Raw genomic sequence first — 13285 nt, 5'->3', positions numbered from 1 at the left:
AATTTAAAATGATGCAAACATTACCACAATCGCATGTATGATTTTTTTCGGAAGAGTTACCGCGCGAACGTAAGGAAAAAGTTTTTTCATAAATTCACCATAAATCGAAATATTGTGCTAGAGACTTCCAATTAGTTGCAAAATTAAGGTAAATGATTGAATATTACTAAAATATAAGAGTTTTAGCTTACAATTGCGTTTTTCGACCATTTCGGTAGAGTCAAAGTTGACCGAAGGTTGAAATTTTTGCACTTATCGTTATTTATATGAAAATATCTCAAAACTGATAAAAGCTACAATCATGAGTATTTTTTGTTGTATTCTACATAAAAATGCACACATTTTCATATATAATACTCCATGTAACGGCTAATTTAAAATGGTACAAAAATTATGTCAAAGTGACGAAATAATTTCTGATGTGTCACAGATACTTTTTAGTGCGGCAAGAAAGAAATTCGCGCTTGTGCGCCTGCGTAACGATTGTAAACAAAACAACACCTTGATCCGTGAACTCCCAGCATCCCCCAAGGCGCGTGATTCAAGAGTTTTAGGCTGGTAGGCCTAAAAGTATTTTTCCGCGAATTTTTAATAAAACTTTTGTATGTCGACGTAAAATACGTCCAGTCGGCACCCGAGAGACAAAAAATGTCGACGTAAAATACGTCCAGTCGGCGTTTAAGGGTTAACAAGGTAAAGCAGGGAGAGAGGATACTTTTACATTGAATAATGTCACCTTTTTTAACCCCTTTCAATTACAGGGAGTCCCCATTTAATGGCGGCATCAGTAAATGGAGTTTCAGTTTTACAGCTCTTGGCTAATGACAACTAGATTTTGACACCGGCACATGGTTTATTGGTGTTCTTAATGTTGCTGTTAACCATTAAGCGGATCATAGGCACTTTTGGCGTTGTAAACGCCATCTATTTGGTTAGCAGCGATTTTCGGATACCTGCACTTGGCCGATAACCGAACCTCTGCCATTAACCAATGACAGACTGTACTGTATGAATAGGCTGTCTTTGACATCAAGGAAGGAAGGGTATTTTCAATAATGTTCCCCTTCTTCTTTTCATCTAATGGGGGCAGAAGGATTTTTATTGTTGCATTTTTTCCTTTGAGCAGTGTCTGATGAATATTTTTGAAGGAGAGGGAGAGGTTTTAAATACATTTTAAATGCATTTTAAATCTTAGATTGATACTTAATGAATAGGCTTACCTTTGATGGAGGGGAGATTCAATTAGGCTTTCTTTTCTTTTTTTTAATCGATGTTTGGTGAATACCATTGATGAAGAGTGAGAGGTTTCAATGGTCCATGCATTTCCCCCCTTTGTTTATTGCCTATTGAATATGTACATTTGATTTGGAGGTATTTTATTCACATCGGCATAATTGTAGAATTTTTATAACAGTATATTTCACAACTGCGTAATCTAAACATTGGTTAATTGAACTTAGTAAGTGGAGTTCATTGATTATCGTTATCACATTAAACTTTCAAAGTGGCCATCATTGGCACTGACACATAATGCTGCTCTTTGCGATATGAAATTCCTCTTTTTTGTTGAAATTTCTGGCTTGGTTTTGGTTAGCTGTGAAGTTTCTATTATTTTCTGCAGAAGGTCCTATTTTTTGTTTATTTTCTGTTTGTATACTAGCAATATCAAGTGTCCCCAGAGATAATAATCCAGTAGTGGTTGGTCTGGTGATCTTGCAAGCAAATTATGTAGATCTTCTCAGCCTATCCACTGTTCAGGAAATGTCCAGTTAAGGTGCGGCTTAACTTGATTAATAAGTGTGGCAGTGCTTCTTCATATTGGAAAATTATTTGGCATTGTGTAACTAGAGTGGAAAATTATTTGGCATTGTGTAACTAGAGGAACATTATTCCAGGGCTAAGGGGAGATGATTTATCAATAATTTAGCGTAAGCATCCCGGTTGATGTGATTTTTGAAGATATGTGGGCCAATCAAACAGTCATCAATAAGGACACTACAGATTTTAACTGAAAATCTGTGTTAAAATTACTGTCTGCCTTTGTGATGATTTTCATTTGCCCACTAGCATTCATTGTAGGCAATGTGTAGCCTACAGGTAAATCTAGCTTCATCAATGAAAAAAATTAAACCTAATATGTATCTCAGAATTTCTTTCATGAAGATGTTGAACTTTGTGATGATACAGATGAAGCCCTTCACATTTCAATATTCTTTGTGCTTTCATGTGCGATACTCAAAGCGAAATAAAATTCCTCCTGTGTTAACATCAGGGCTGTGATGCACTATGTCAAGACTTGATCTTACCTTTTTATTTTCCCTTATCCATTCGGCTGTTGCACTTATTTCCGGGAAAGATCCTTTCTCACAAAGAGATTTTCTTCTTTATTTAAGTAAACAATATGTCTACATATTTCACATTATTGAAACGGTGAGGCATTGTCTTCAGTTTCTTGCTATCAAAATGAATCAGGACTTTGATACTAGTAATCTGAACTTGGTGAGAGTGACAAGTAAACCGATCAGTTAATTGCTAGCCTCACTCAGTCCACCTCCCCATATCCCAAACTTCTCCGAGATCCTGTACACCATCTTACTTATGTGAGAGCAGTGTTCATTATAAAAAAAATTTTTTAATTCACATCACCGACAAACAAAGCCTTAAAATGCATATCTTTATGGAAGATTTTCTGCACAGAATTACTTTTTCTTTTATTCAAGAGATATTTCCACATACTCATGTTACAGCCTGTATCCTCTTTTTATTTCTTGACAGGACACTAGGCAGTAAAGTAGTAGTCTTACCGTGATCACAGTTATCTCGGCTTTCACCTTCATGTTAAGGTATTATTATACCAAGGTCGGTCATATAGCAAGATTTTCTGTAATGTATAAGTTATCTCATGAGCAGCATTCATATTAATGACCGATGTTATTAGCAGGGTTATCTTTGGCATAAATTTTTTTTCATTTCCTTACATCCAGTGTTACTAATATATATATATATATATATATATATATATAGATATATATATATATATATATATTATATATATATATATATCTATATATCTATATATATGTATCTATATATATACATATATATATATATATAATATATATATATATATATATATATATATATATATCTATATATCTATATCTATATATATAGATATATATATATATATATATATATATATAGATATAGATATATAGATATAGATATATAGATCTATATATATAGATCTATATATCTATATCTATCTATCTATATATAGAATATATATATATATATATATATATATATATATATATATATATTATATATATATATATATATAATCATCAGAATGTACTAACTATATTGGAATATATTCGCAACTGATATTTATAGTTCTGGTTATAATAAAAAAAGTATCATTTAATTTTGAGAATTATACTTATAGTACGTATACATAATTTTTAGTTTGTAATTGTTTGTTAACACATCTATCATAGTACTTGAAATGAGTTCATTTCATAGTCATAACATTGCATAATTATAGGTCAGGATTTTGATGACAAATTATTTTGTTACAAGAAATTAATGTATGGAACAGAAGTCCATTGTGGTTATGAAACACTGTTTTTTTATGGTAGACTGCCATCAACCATTGGGGGGTATCTGTACCTTGTTCAGCACACTGTAGACAGTACTGCAGTTTCAAAGGCTCTTTTGTTCTTGTCTCATATAGTAATCAAGCTTCTTCACCTTTAGATTGTTTCATTGTCAATTCTCATTGAAAAAAAAAGAAAAAAAAGAGCCCTTTTGGGCAATTCCTTTAAGCATTTAAGAGTGTGACTGTTATTATATCAGTGTCAAGACCAATATAATGAAAAAAATACAGTTTTGATGGTAATCAAACGTAACGTTTATTTACCAGATCCATACGAAATGTCACAGTAAATTAGGAAATGTTCAGCTGAATTATAATTCAGCCAGTATAATAATGGCAGTAAGTTTTATTCAGTAAAATATGTTAAGCCATGCCAATTTTATTCCAAGTTGTAGATATGGTTTTACTGGAAATTTGATATGTGTTCGTAGGATTGATATCTAATTGGAAAATGTTAGCAATGTAAATATACGTGCTTAGACTCATTCTTCCATTTTATTAGGAAATACAACAAAATTGTTTGGAAATTATGTAGCCAAATGGCTTTACTGAGTAATTGAAGGAAAACATTTTGTCTTTTTATGATGTTCTCATTGAATTGATTTTGTTTCATGAAAATACATCAATGACAACCCTGCCAGTGAGCATCTTACGTGGTAATGGCATTCATTACTTACTTCTTATTAAGAGAGTAAACAGAGATGTAGGGTACATACATTTCATGAGTGTTGCCTTTGCAGGATAACTCACAAGTCTTTCATTAGGGTATTATTTTCTTTCCATTTTAAGCTCAGTGCACAATTAATTTAAAATATTCGTGTAGCATACTTTAGATGCTACTAAAGGTCCTTCGGAGTATCCCATTGACCCCAGCTGTTTTTCACTTCTTCCCATTGGTCTCCTCCTACCTTACTGTCCAACTTCTTATGCTTTACCTTGTTCCAGTATTCACTTCTCATCTGAGAACAAACTATTCATGTAGCATTAATGAAATGAAGCTTCCCATTCAGCTAAGCAGATAATAACCACACCAAATATTTCTATATTTAATACAATGCTTTGTTTATATCAGATGGGAATGTTCAGGTTAGAATCACAGCTAGAAAAACATGCATGGCTTTGTAAGAAAGAACATTATGTACATTTCTTTCACAGACTGGGATTTTCTAATAGCTCTGTGAAGAACAATAATAGCTTTACACTTTCTTTTACTTATCATTTAGAAAATGCAGTGTGTTAATGTTTGTTATTTTTTTTTTTTTTTTAAATTAGGTATCAACTTTTCATTGTCTGTAAAGAGGAAATGCTCAGTTCAAATACATATACTGATATTACATGCTACGCCAGGTGTTCATTTCTGTTTCATATAATAGGTGTAGTAGAACCGAACTACAGTATACTCGGTTTTTTTTCAGTTGCAAATGTACACCCAGATACCCTTTTATTTACCTAAAACTTACACATAGCGTAACTATCTATAGCCCGGGATGCAGTGTTACCATACGCAATCACCACAGGTGGGTGGACAGATGGAAAAAAACAGTATAGTTAGAATAAGTTGAAAGGTTTAGGAAATTTTTGCCGATTGCCTTATATTTCATACTAAAGTCTGATAAATGTAGTGCACAAAAAAATTAGGATTTTCTTCTTTGATGAACTTTGTATGTTATCAAACTGCAGTATTTAAAACAAACTGTGAATCTTGTGTTGATAAAAATTACAACAGCATCAGACCCTTCATAAGTAATTGATGTTGATTACAACCCCATTAATCATTGTTTTTTGGATTTGTTTAGCTTTTGGCTGCGAATTGTTGCCTTTCCTTTGTATCATTGATCAAGGAATAAATCTCTTCGTTTGATACTTCAGATATGTCATGCCACCTCCCCTTGTGAAGGTGAGAGGCTGCTCCAGTGAGAATAAGCCACTCCTGATATGGAGTGCTTCCTTGATTGTAGTTCTCCTAGAAGTCCCTACCACCCAGAGAAATGTTATTTTGTTGCCAACTGCTGATTCTTTGGTGGAATATCCTCTTTCTACCTTCTGGCCACAGTAAAGTCTTTTCTTCGTAATAACTAATAAATTGAAGGAACTCTTCCTCACTCCAATCAGCCATGGTACACATATACGTACTGACTGAACAAAACAAGGGACTACTATGGACGGCCTTGTTCATAGTCGGTGTTAACAAGTTCAGCAACCTCTGTTGATACGCGTTTAATACAGGTCCCGCCCACCGGGGCCCAAAAACCGACAATTGTCGGGACGGAGGGCGAACAGAGCCTCGTCGCGGGTTCGGGGTTCGGGTTCGAGGAACCGTCCACACTTGCGTTTTTGGTACAAGAATCGGTTACAATACAAGGTTCGGTTCGCACGTGTGTACCCACCTATATAAATGTTGCATTAGTTGCCGAACTAATACTTACGTTAAGACATGTTGCGAGTAAAGTATTAATGTAAATATTGCATTCGTTTCCAAACTGATATTTGCGTTGGAGATATGTTGCCAGTATGTAACGTAATATAATGTAATCATTGAATGCTTTTTCCGAATAGAGTAATAACGTGTTTGCTACCGAACCGATTTTCTTTGGTAGTGAACACATCAGTTTCAAATGATACCTGATAGATTTCAGCAAATTTGATCGGTAAGGGCTGGCTTTAATTTTCTGAATAGTGTAGAAACTTAAATTTTGTTTGTTACCTGCTATAGGTTTCAGAGACAGTACAAGCACGATTTTTGGCAATAACTCTGTAACGAACACTTGTGTCAGAACGAGATTTTGCTATTATGTATTACACCCAATGCCATAATTTATAAGGGTATCGTGAACCACTAATTTTAAAGAATAAAGACACATGTCCCTGTACCAATAGGCAAAAACTCCATTAGCCAGAAATGGATACGAACACAACATTAAAAAGCTCCGCCTACCCTCTCCCCCACCCCCACCGCCACCCTCGTCCTTCTTCCGTCCATTCTCTCTCTCTGAAAGCTGCTTCAGATTAAACTTATTTTGTATGATTTTTTTTGGTTTTTATATATCTATCTTAAATCTAATCTAATCTAATGGTTACATTGTTGTAATATATCTCAACGATCCAGTCGGATGTTAGCTGCCAGTTGACTGATTTATTTATGCATTGATCCGCTCATCTCTCTCTCTCTCTCTCTCTCTCTCTCTGAAAGTTACTTCATTTTAAACATATTTTGTACGATTTTTTCTATCTACCTAATAATAGTTTATATTGGTGTATGTATCTAACGATTCACTCAGTTGCTACCTGCCAGTTAACTGATTTATTTATGCATTTATCCGGTCTTCTCTCTCTCTCTGGTAGTGGTACCTACTGTAAATGGTTATTAGAGTGAAAGATATCTAATGTATGGTGGAGCAGTAAAAACGATAACACTATGATTTATGGTAAAGCGACTGTTATACTTGTGGTTGATTACCTTCTTCGTAATCCTCATTTGGACTCAGGGTATCAGCAATATAGTACTTGTATTACGAAGGTGAAGAAGATATGGCCACCACAGAGCGTACTGTCGGCACAGTTGCAGAAATTCGTTTGTCACGCAACTTTTCAACTTTTTAAGCCACGAAAAAGCTGCCAATCGCCTTCGGATTGGTTTGAATGGGTAACTGGTTATAGTTACTCTGTTATGAATAAAAATTGAGTGTTTCTACCGGACATTCATAAGATTTAAACTCTTGATTATACCGACACATATAACAGTCGCTTTACCATAAATCATAGTGTCTATCGTCTTGCTGTTCCACTGTACATTCAGATATCTCTCACTCTAATAACAATTTGTAGTAGGTACCACTACCACAGAGAGAGAGAGAGAGAGAGAGAGAGAGAGAGAGAGAGAGAGAGAGAGAGAGAGAGAGATGAGCGGATCAGTGCGTAAATAAATCAGTCAACTGGCAGCTAACAACCGACTGGATCGTTAGATATATACAACAATGTATATTATTAGATAGATAGATAGATCGATAGAAAAATCATACAAAATAAGTTTAAACTGAAGCAACTTTCAGAGAGAGAGAAGGGAAGGAAGAAGGACGGGGGTGGCGGTGGAGGAGGGGGGAGAGGGTAGGCGGATATATCACACCAATGTAAACTATTATTAGATAGATAGATAAACGAAAATCGTACAAGATATGTTTAAACTGAAGTAACTTTCAGAGAGAGAGAGAGAGAGAGAGAGAGAGAGAGAGAGATGAGCGGATCAATGCATAAATAAATCAGTCAACTGGCAGCTAACAACCGACTGGATCGTTAGATATATACAACAATGTATATTATTAGATAGATAGATAGATCGATAGAAAAATCATACAAAATAAGTTTAAACTGAAGCAACTTTCAGAGAGAGAGAAGGGAAGGAAGAAGGACGGGGGTGGCGGTGGAGGAGGGGGGAGAGGGTAGGCGGAGCTTTTTAATGTTGTGTTCGTATCCATTTCTGGCTAATGGAATTTTTGCCTCTTGGTACAGGGAAATGTGTCTTTATTCTTTACAATTAGTGGTTCATGATACCCTTATAAACTACGGCATTGGGTGTAATACACTATAGCAAAATCTCGTTCTGGCGCGAGTGTTCGTTACAGAGTTATTGCCAAAAAACGTGCTTGCACTGTCTGAAACCCAAGGTAAAAAACTTAGATATTGCGATCTCTACCGAACCAAACTTTCGGTATTGAAATGTATATGCACAAGTCTCAATAATGTTTGATACAAATTGAGAAATATTTTTATATGGTACTCTGGGTACTTTAAAGAGTGTTGCTAAAAGTTAACGTTCCTTGTCCGAATAGTGTGATAAACTAATACCACTGTATTTGCTAACGGACCGATTTTTAGATGATGAAATGCATATTTGCACATCTCAGTGTGTGATAGTATGGACTAAGTTGGCGCTTGGTGTCCTTTAATTATAGTCGGTTAAGGTTAATTGCTGTGTCTGAGTACCATACTAAAATTTAATATTGTGCTAACCACCGGATTTATAGTTTTGGTAATAATATTCATATTTGCAATTCTCAACAGTAATTAATAACTTTTGAGAGATGCCGGTATGATGGTACCTACCATGTGTGATCTGTTGCTGGTAAAGGATTAACTGAAATCATTACACTTTTCCTTGCAGAGAACTGAAAGTGTAAGGACAGTACGTAGTGGAGAGAGAATTGTGCATAGTATTTAGACTTGCTGTTTTGAGTTTTATACAAGGTGAGAGAACAGTTTGTGATATGAGCACACAAACAAACATATGTTACTTATAGAATAAATGTATATATTGTGGAAATTTCATTAATTCATTATGCTACTAGCACTCCTGGCTCCCAGCTAGCCAGGCACCAACTTCCCCACATCAATTTTTGCTCCTCGTTAATTTTTTCTCTACTTGCTCCTGCGCCTGACTCCCGTGCTTCCTTCCCGTGCCATTGCCAGTCTTGTCTGGGTTAACACGTTAACCTTGTAACAAAGTGCAGCGTTGTGTAATGGAGGAGGTGCTTACTTTTCCCTTGATTCTGCTAGACAAAGGTCACTGTCGTACTCCCCTAAGGTCTAAACTTGGGAGGAGACATACCGGAAGTCCAAGGGAGATGCCCCCTCAGTTGAGCCTGTTGCCGGTCCCACGTATCGACACAGACAGCCACTGGAAACGGTCTTACTGGATGTGTAGTGGAGGAGGTTGCTATTTGGCCAATTAGTTCCCCTAAACCTAGTCCCTGTCAGACTCCCCTAAACCAGGGAGGAGACATACTGTTGGTTCATGGGAGTCCGAAATGGATTTGTCCCAGGATAGATGCCCCTCAGTCACACCTGCTGTCTCGGTGGTCCGAAGTTCGATTCTCGGCTCGGCCAACGCAGAACCAGAGAAATTTATTTCTGGTGATAGAAATTCATTTCTCGATGCAATGTGGTTCGGATCCCACAATAAGCTGTAGGTCCCGTTGCTAGGTGCTGTAGGTCCCGTTGCTATACTCTGTTTTTTTCATCTGTCCATCCGCCTGTGGTGTTTTTGTATGGCAACCACTGCGTCCCGGACTTTAGATAGTACATTCAGCTTACATTCAAACGATTATAATAATATCCTATTTCGAATATTAACGGTGTAATTTGCATACAGTAAATTATTACACTTTTCAGTTGCAAATGTACGCCCAGATATGCTTTTATTTACCTAAAACTTACACATAGCGTAACTATCTAAAGCCCGAGACGCAGTGTTACCATACAAAAAACACCACTGGCAAGATGGACAGATGAAAAAAAACAGAGTATAGGTAACCAATTGGTTCCTAGTCACGTAAAAATATCTAATCCTTCAGGCCAGCCTAGGAGAGCTGTTAATCAGCTCAGTGGTCTGGTAAAACTAAGATATACTTAACTTACACCTGCTGTCTGCAGGTGTTGATGGACAACCATTGGAAAGGTGTCCATAGAGATGTGCTTTTATTTTAGTGACACTCCATGGTAAACAATGCGCCATTGAATCACGGTCGGTGAAGAGGTGCTTTTCAGAGCAGAACATGAGCACTTGAGCTTCTGAGAGTGGCTGCTAGTGCCCGAGCTTCCAAGAGCAGCTGCTGGTGCCCAAGTTTCCAAGAGCAACCGCTAGCGCCCCAGCCTCCAAGAGCGGCCACTAGTGCCCGAGCCTCCAAGAGTGGCCGCTAGCGCCTGAGCTTCTGAGAGCGGCCACTAGCACTTGAGCTTCCAAGAGCAACTGCTAGCACCTGAGCCTCTAAGAGCAGCTGCTAGTCTAACTGGAATTTCTGGCAGAGAAACAGAACCGTTAGAAACCCACTCTTACTCTCGAGTAGGCTTCAATTCCCTTGATCTGTTGGGCTATATGCTGTCCATGGGGCAGGCTGACCTAGGCTGTCTGCCACCTTAAAGGAACTTTATAACATGTTTCATGGACACTATCTCATAAGATTGTTTCAACTTGTACTTCTACGCTCTTCCACCATTCGATATGGTCAGGGAAGGGCTAGATTTTTTGGGACTCATTAAAGCGTTATGTCCCTTGTTGCTCCGTCCTGAACCAATTATGGTTCCTGATTTCTTGTGAGAGATTGATGAACTACCCCAGATTCCCTCCACCTTTTGTACCTTCTTACGGGGAGAGGCTTTAGGCTGTCCAGGTGTTAACAGAAAGCAGGGGCCGTTTTTCAGGGGTGCTATAAAAAAACATTTGAGAGATGGGAAAGGGTATTAAGCTAAGTCGTGTCTCAATAACAAGGTTTGCTCAATTACCCTGAGAATTTTTTTTTACCAAGAATGAGGACCCTTCCATGATCTGGATCTGTTCTCTCTCTCTCTCTCTCCCAAGAATTTTATGGTAGAGAAGGCAGTCTTGTCAACCAGGATAATACCCAGGAGTGCCTATTAGTAAAAGTTTTTTTTCCTCACCTGGCTTCCTGCTTGCCTGGCGCCAGTTACAGCTGGGTAGAGCTCTAACCAAAACTTCTAGGAACACCTTTCAGCTCCCAAAAGTTTAGTAGTTAGATGGCGGCCAGTCGCCTTCAGTCTGGGGCCAACCCAGTCTTTTGAGCTCCCAGAATTGCTCACAAACTTTGAGGAGAATAGAGAGCAGCTTGTAAAGTTAGAGGGTTCTGGTATTACCTGGAAGGAAACAGAAGTTTGTGGCCATACTTTTACTTCTGGCTTCAGCAACAGACTGGCGCCAGCTTGGACTCTTGAGTAACCAAAAGTGTTCACCAGATCTGAGGATGAATAGAGATCTTTCTGGCCGGCTGAGATGTTCAGGTTTTACCTGAAAATAAACTGTGGTTCAAAGGCCACATATATAACCTAAGGAGTTATGGCTAGATCTCATCTCGTCTTCCATTTAGAACATCTGGTTCTTTATACTAAAGGGATTTTGACGTAAGGAAAAATCTATTTCTGGGCGATTGGTTCGTGTCGCCCAGCGAAATATCCCTTTAATCCATTATTTCTAAGGTAAATGCACTAACACATACCAGAGAATAAATAAAATAAAGAAAAGGTCAGTACCACTGACTCGCTCACCCTCCAAGAGGGCGTTGGTATGAACACTAGGGCGAGTGAGACCACTACCACGAACCTCTTACCAATAGAAATCTCCTACGACAAAACCCCCACAAGAGGGGAGCCGACCCACAGAGTGGGCAGCAACTACTACTACTCCATCCCACGCTGCCGACTGCTGCGCCTCTGGTGGCCATCCTGAAGTTAGCAGACAATCTTGAGCGCAGGGATGGGTAGGGTGGGATTTCGCTGGGCGACACGAATCAATCGCCCAGAAATAGATTTTTCCTTACGTCTAAATCCCTTTTCTGGGCTCAGTTCGTGTCGCTGCGCGAAATCGTACCAGAGAATTAGCACAAGATTGTAACAGAAAATAAATAAATAAGGTCTCAATAAAACTTAAAATAAAATAAAGAATTATAATTGCTAAAAAATATACATATACACAATTATACAAGTTAGAAAATATTCCTTAAAATTAGCTTAAAGTTAACATATATGTACAGGGCTTACATGGAATATATGTTGAACTTAACATTTGTGTATAGTTAATATGTACAAAAATAAATAAAGCAATTATAATAATAAAATGAATTTGAACAAACTTAGACAATAATTTAGTAAACAAATGTATATGTCTTAATATACAAAACCCGTAACCATTGTAAATGTAGATGTGTCACCCTAGCATAAAAATAAGGGGACCACATCATAGAGATCAGTATATACAACCAATTGTGGGTGACCCTAGCAAAAAAATAAGGGACACCCACTGTACCATCACAAGAGCAGCTAAGACTCAAGGTAGATGTAGATAAACATGGTAGGTATAGACAAACTGTTGAATGAGATAGGTAGAAAGGAGATCTGGATCTTCAACTTAAGATTAAGCAGAGTCGGGGGAAACTATGTTACCCGCCGCAACTGCTGAAAATTTCAGAGCTTCCAAGGACTTTAAGTAATGACGCTTAAATACTGTCGGCGATTTCCATCCAGTATACTTTTTCAAATCATCAAAATTCATGTGTTGGAAATAGTTAATTGAGGTGGCAACTGCCCTGACATCATGAGCTTTAGGGAAGGAATCAGGGTTGGCTTGCTTAATAAAGTACAGGATCTGTTGCCTGATACCTTTAATAGATAAAGTACCACCTTTTTCTCTCCTAAAGAGAGGACCCGAAGAGGATGAGGATGTCCTGGACAGAAAGGCTCGTAAGGTCGATACTGGACAAAGAGAAACATCTTGCGGAAGGGGTATAACCTTCCACGGTTCCCACCTCAACAAAGGATCCTCATTCTTTGCTAAAAAGCTACGTTCCGGAGAAAGTAGAACTTCCCCTGAGGGAAGAAATTCTATATGATTCGGATCTCTGGATAACGCCGACAGTTCTGAAATTCTAGCTCCTGAAGCCAAGCTTAATAAAAATAGAGTTTTTCTTAAGAGCATTATAAATGAACATGTCGTATTGTCTGTTTCTGAAGCCAGCTTTAGAACATCATTCAAGAACCACGACACTGACGTAGGCCTTACTGAAGGTCTAAGTCTAGCACAAGCCTTGGGAATAGACGAGAAGTAAGAGTCTGTCAAGTCTATGT

General features: G+C 37.6%; 1 protein-coding gene across 9 annotated transcripts in view; it reads left to right on the top strand.

Moving 5' to 3' along the window:
* Positions 1–13285, top strand: part of LOC135222787 (protein unc-79 homolog) — an 841880-nt gene that overhangs the window by 219232 nt on the left and 609363 nt on the right. The gene's annotated exons all lie outside the window — the stretch shown is intronic.

This window comes from Macrobrachium nipponense, chromosome 8 (assembly GCF_015104395.2).
Source record: "Macrobrachium nipponense isolate FS-2020 chromosome 8, ASM1510439v2, whole genome shotgun sequence".
Lineage (NCBI taxonomy): Eukaryota > Metazoa > Arthropoda > Malacostraca > Decapoda > Palaemonidae > Macrobrachium > Macrobrachium nipponense.
This window is presented reverse-complemented; position numbering and strand designations above follow the sequence as displayed.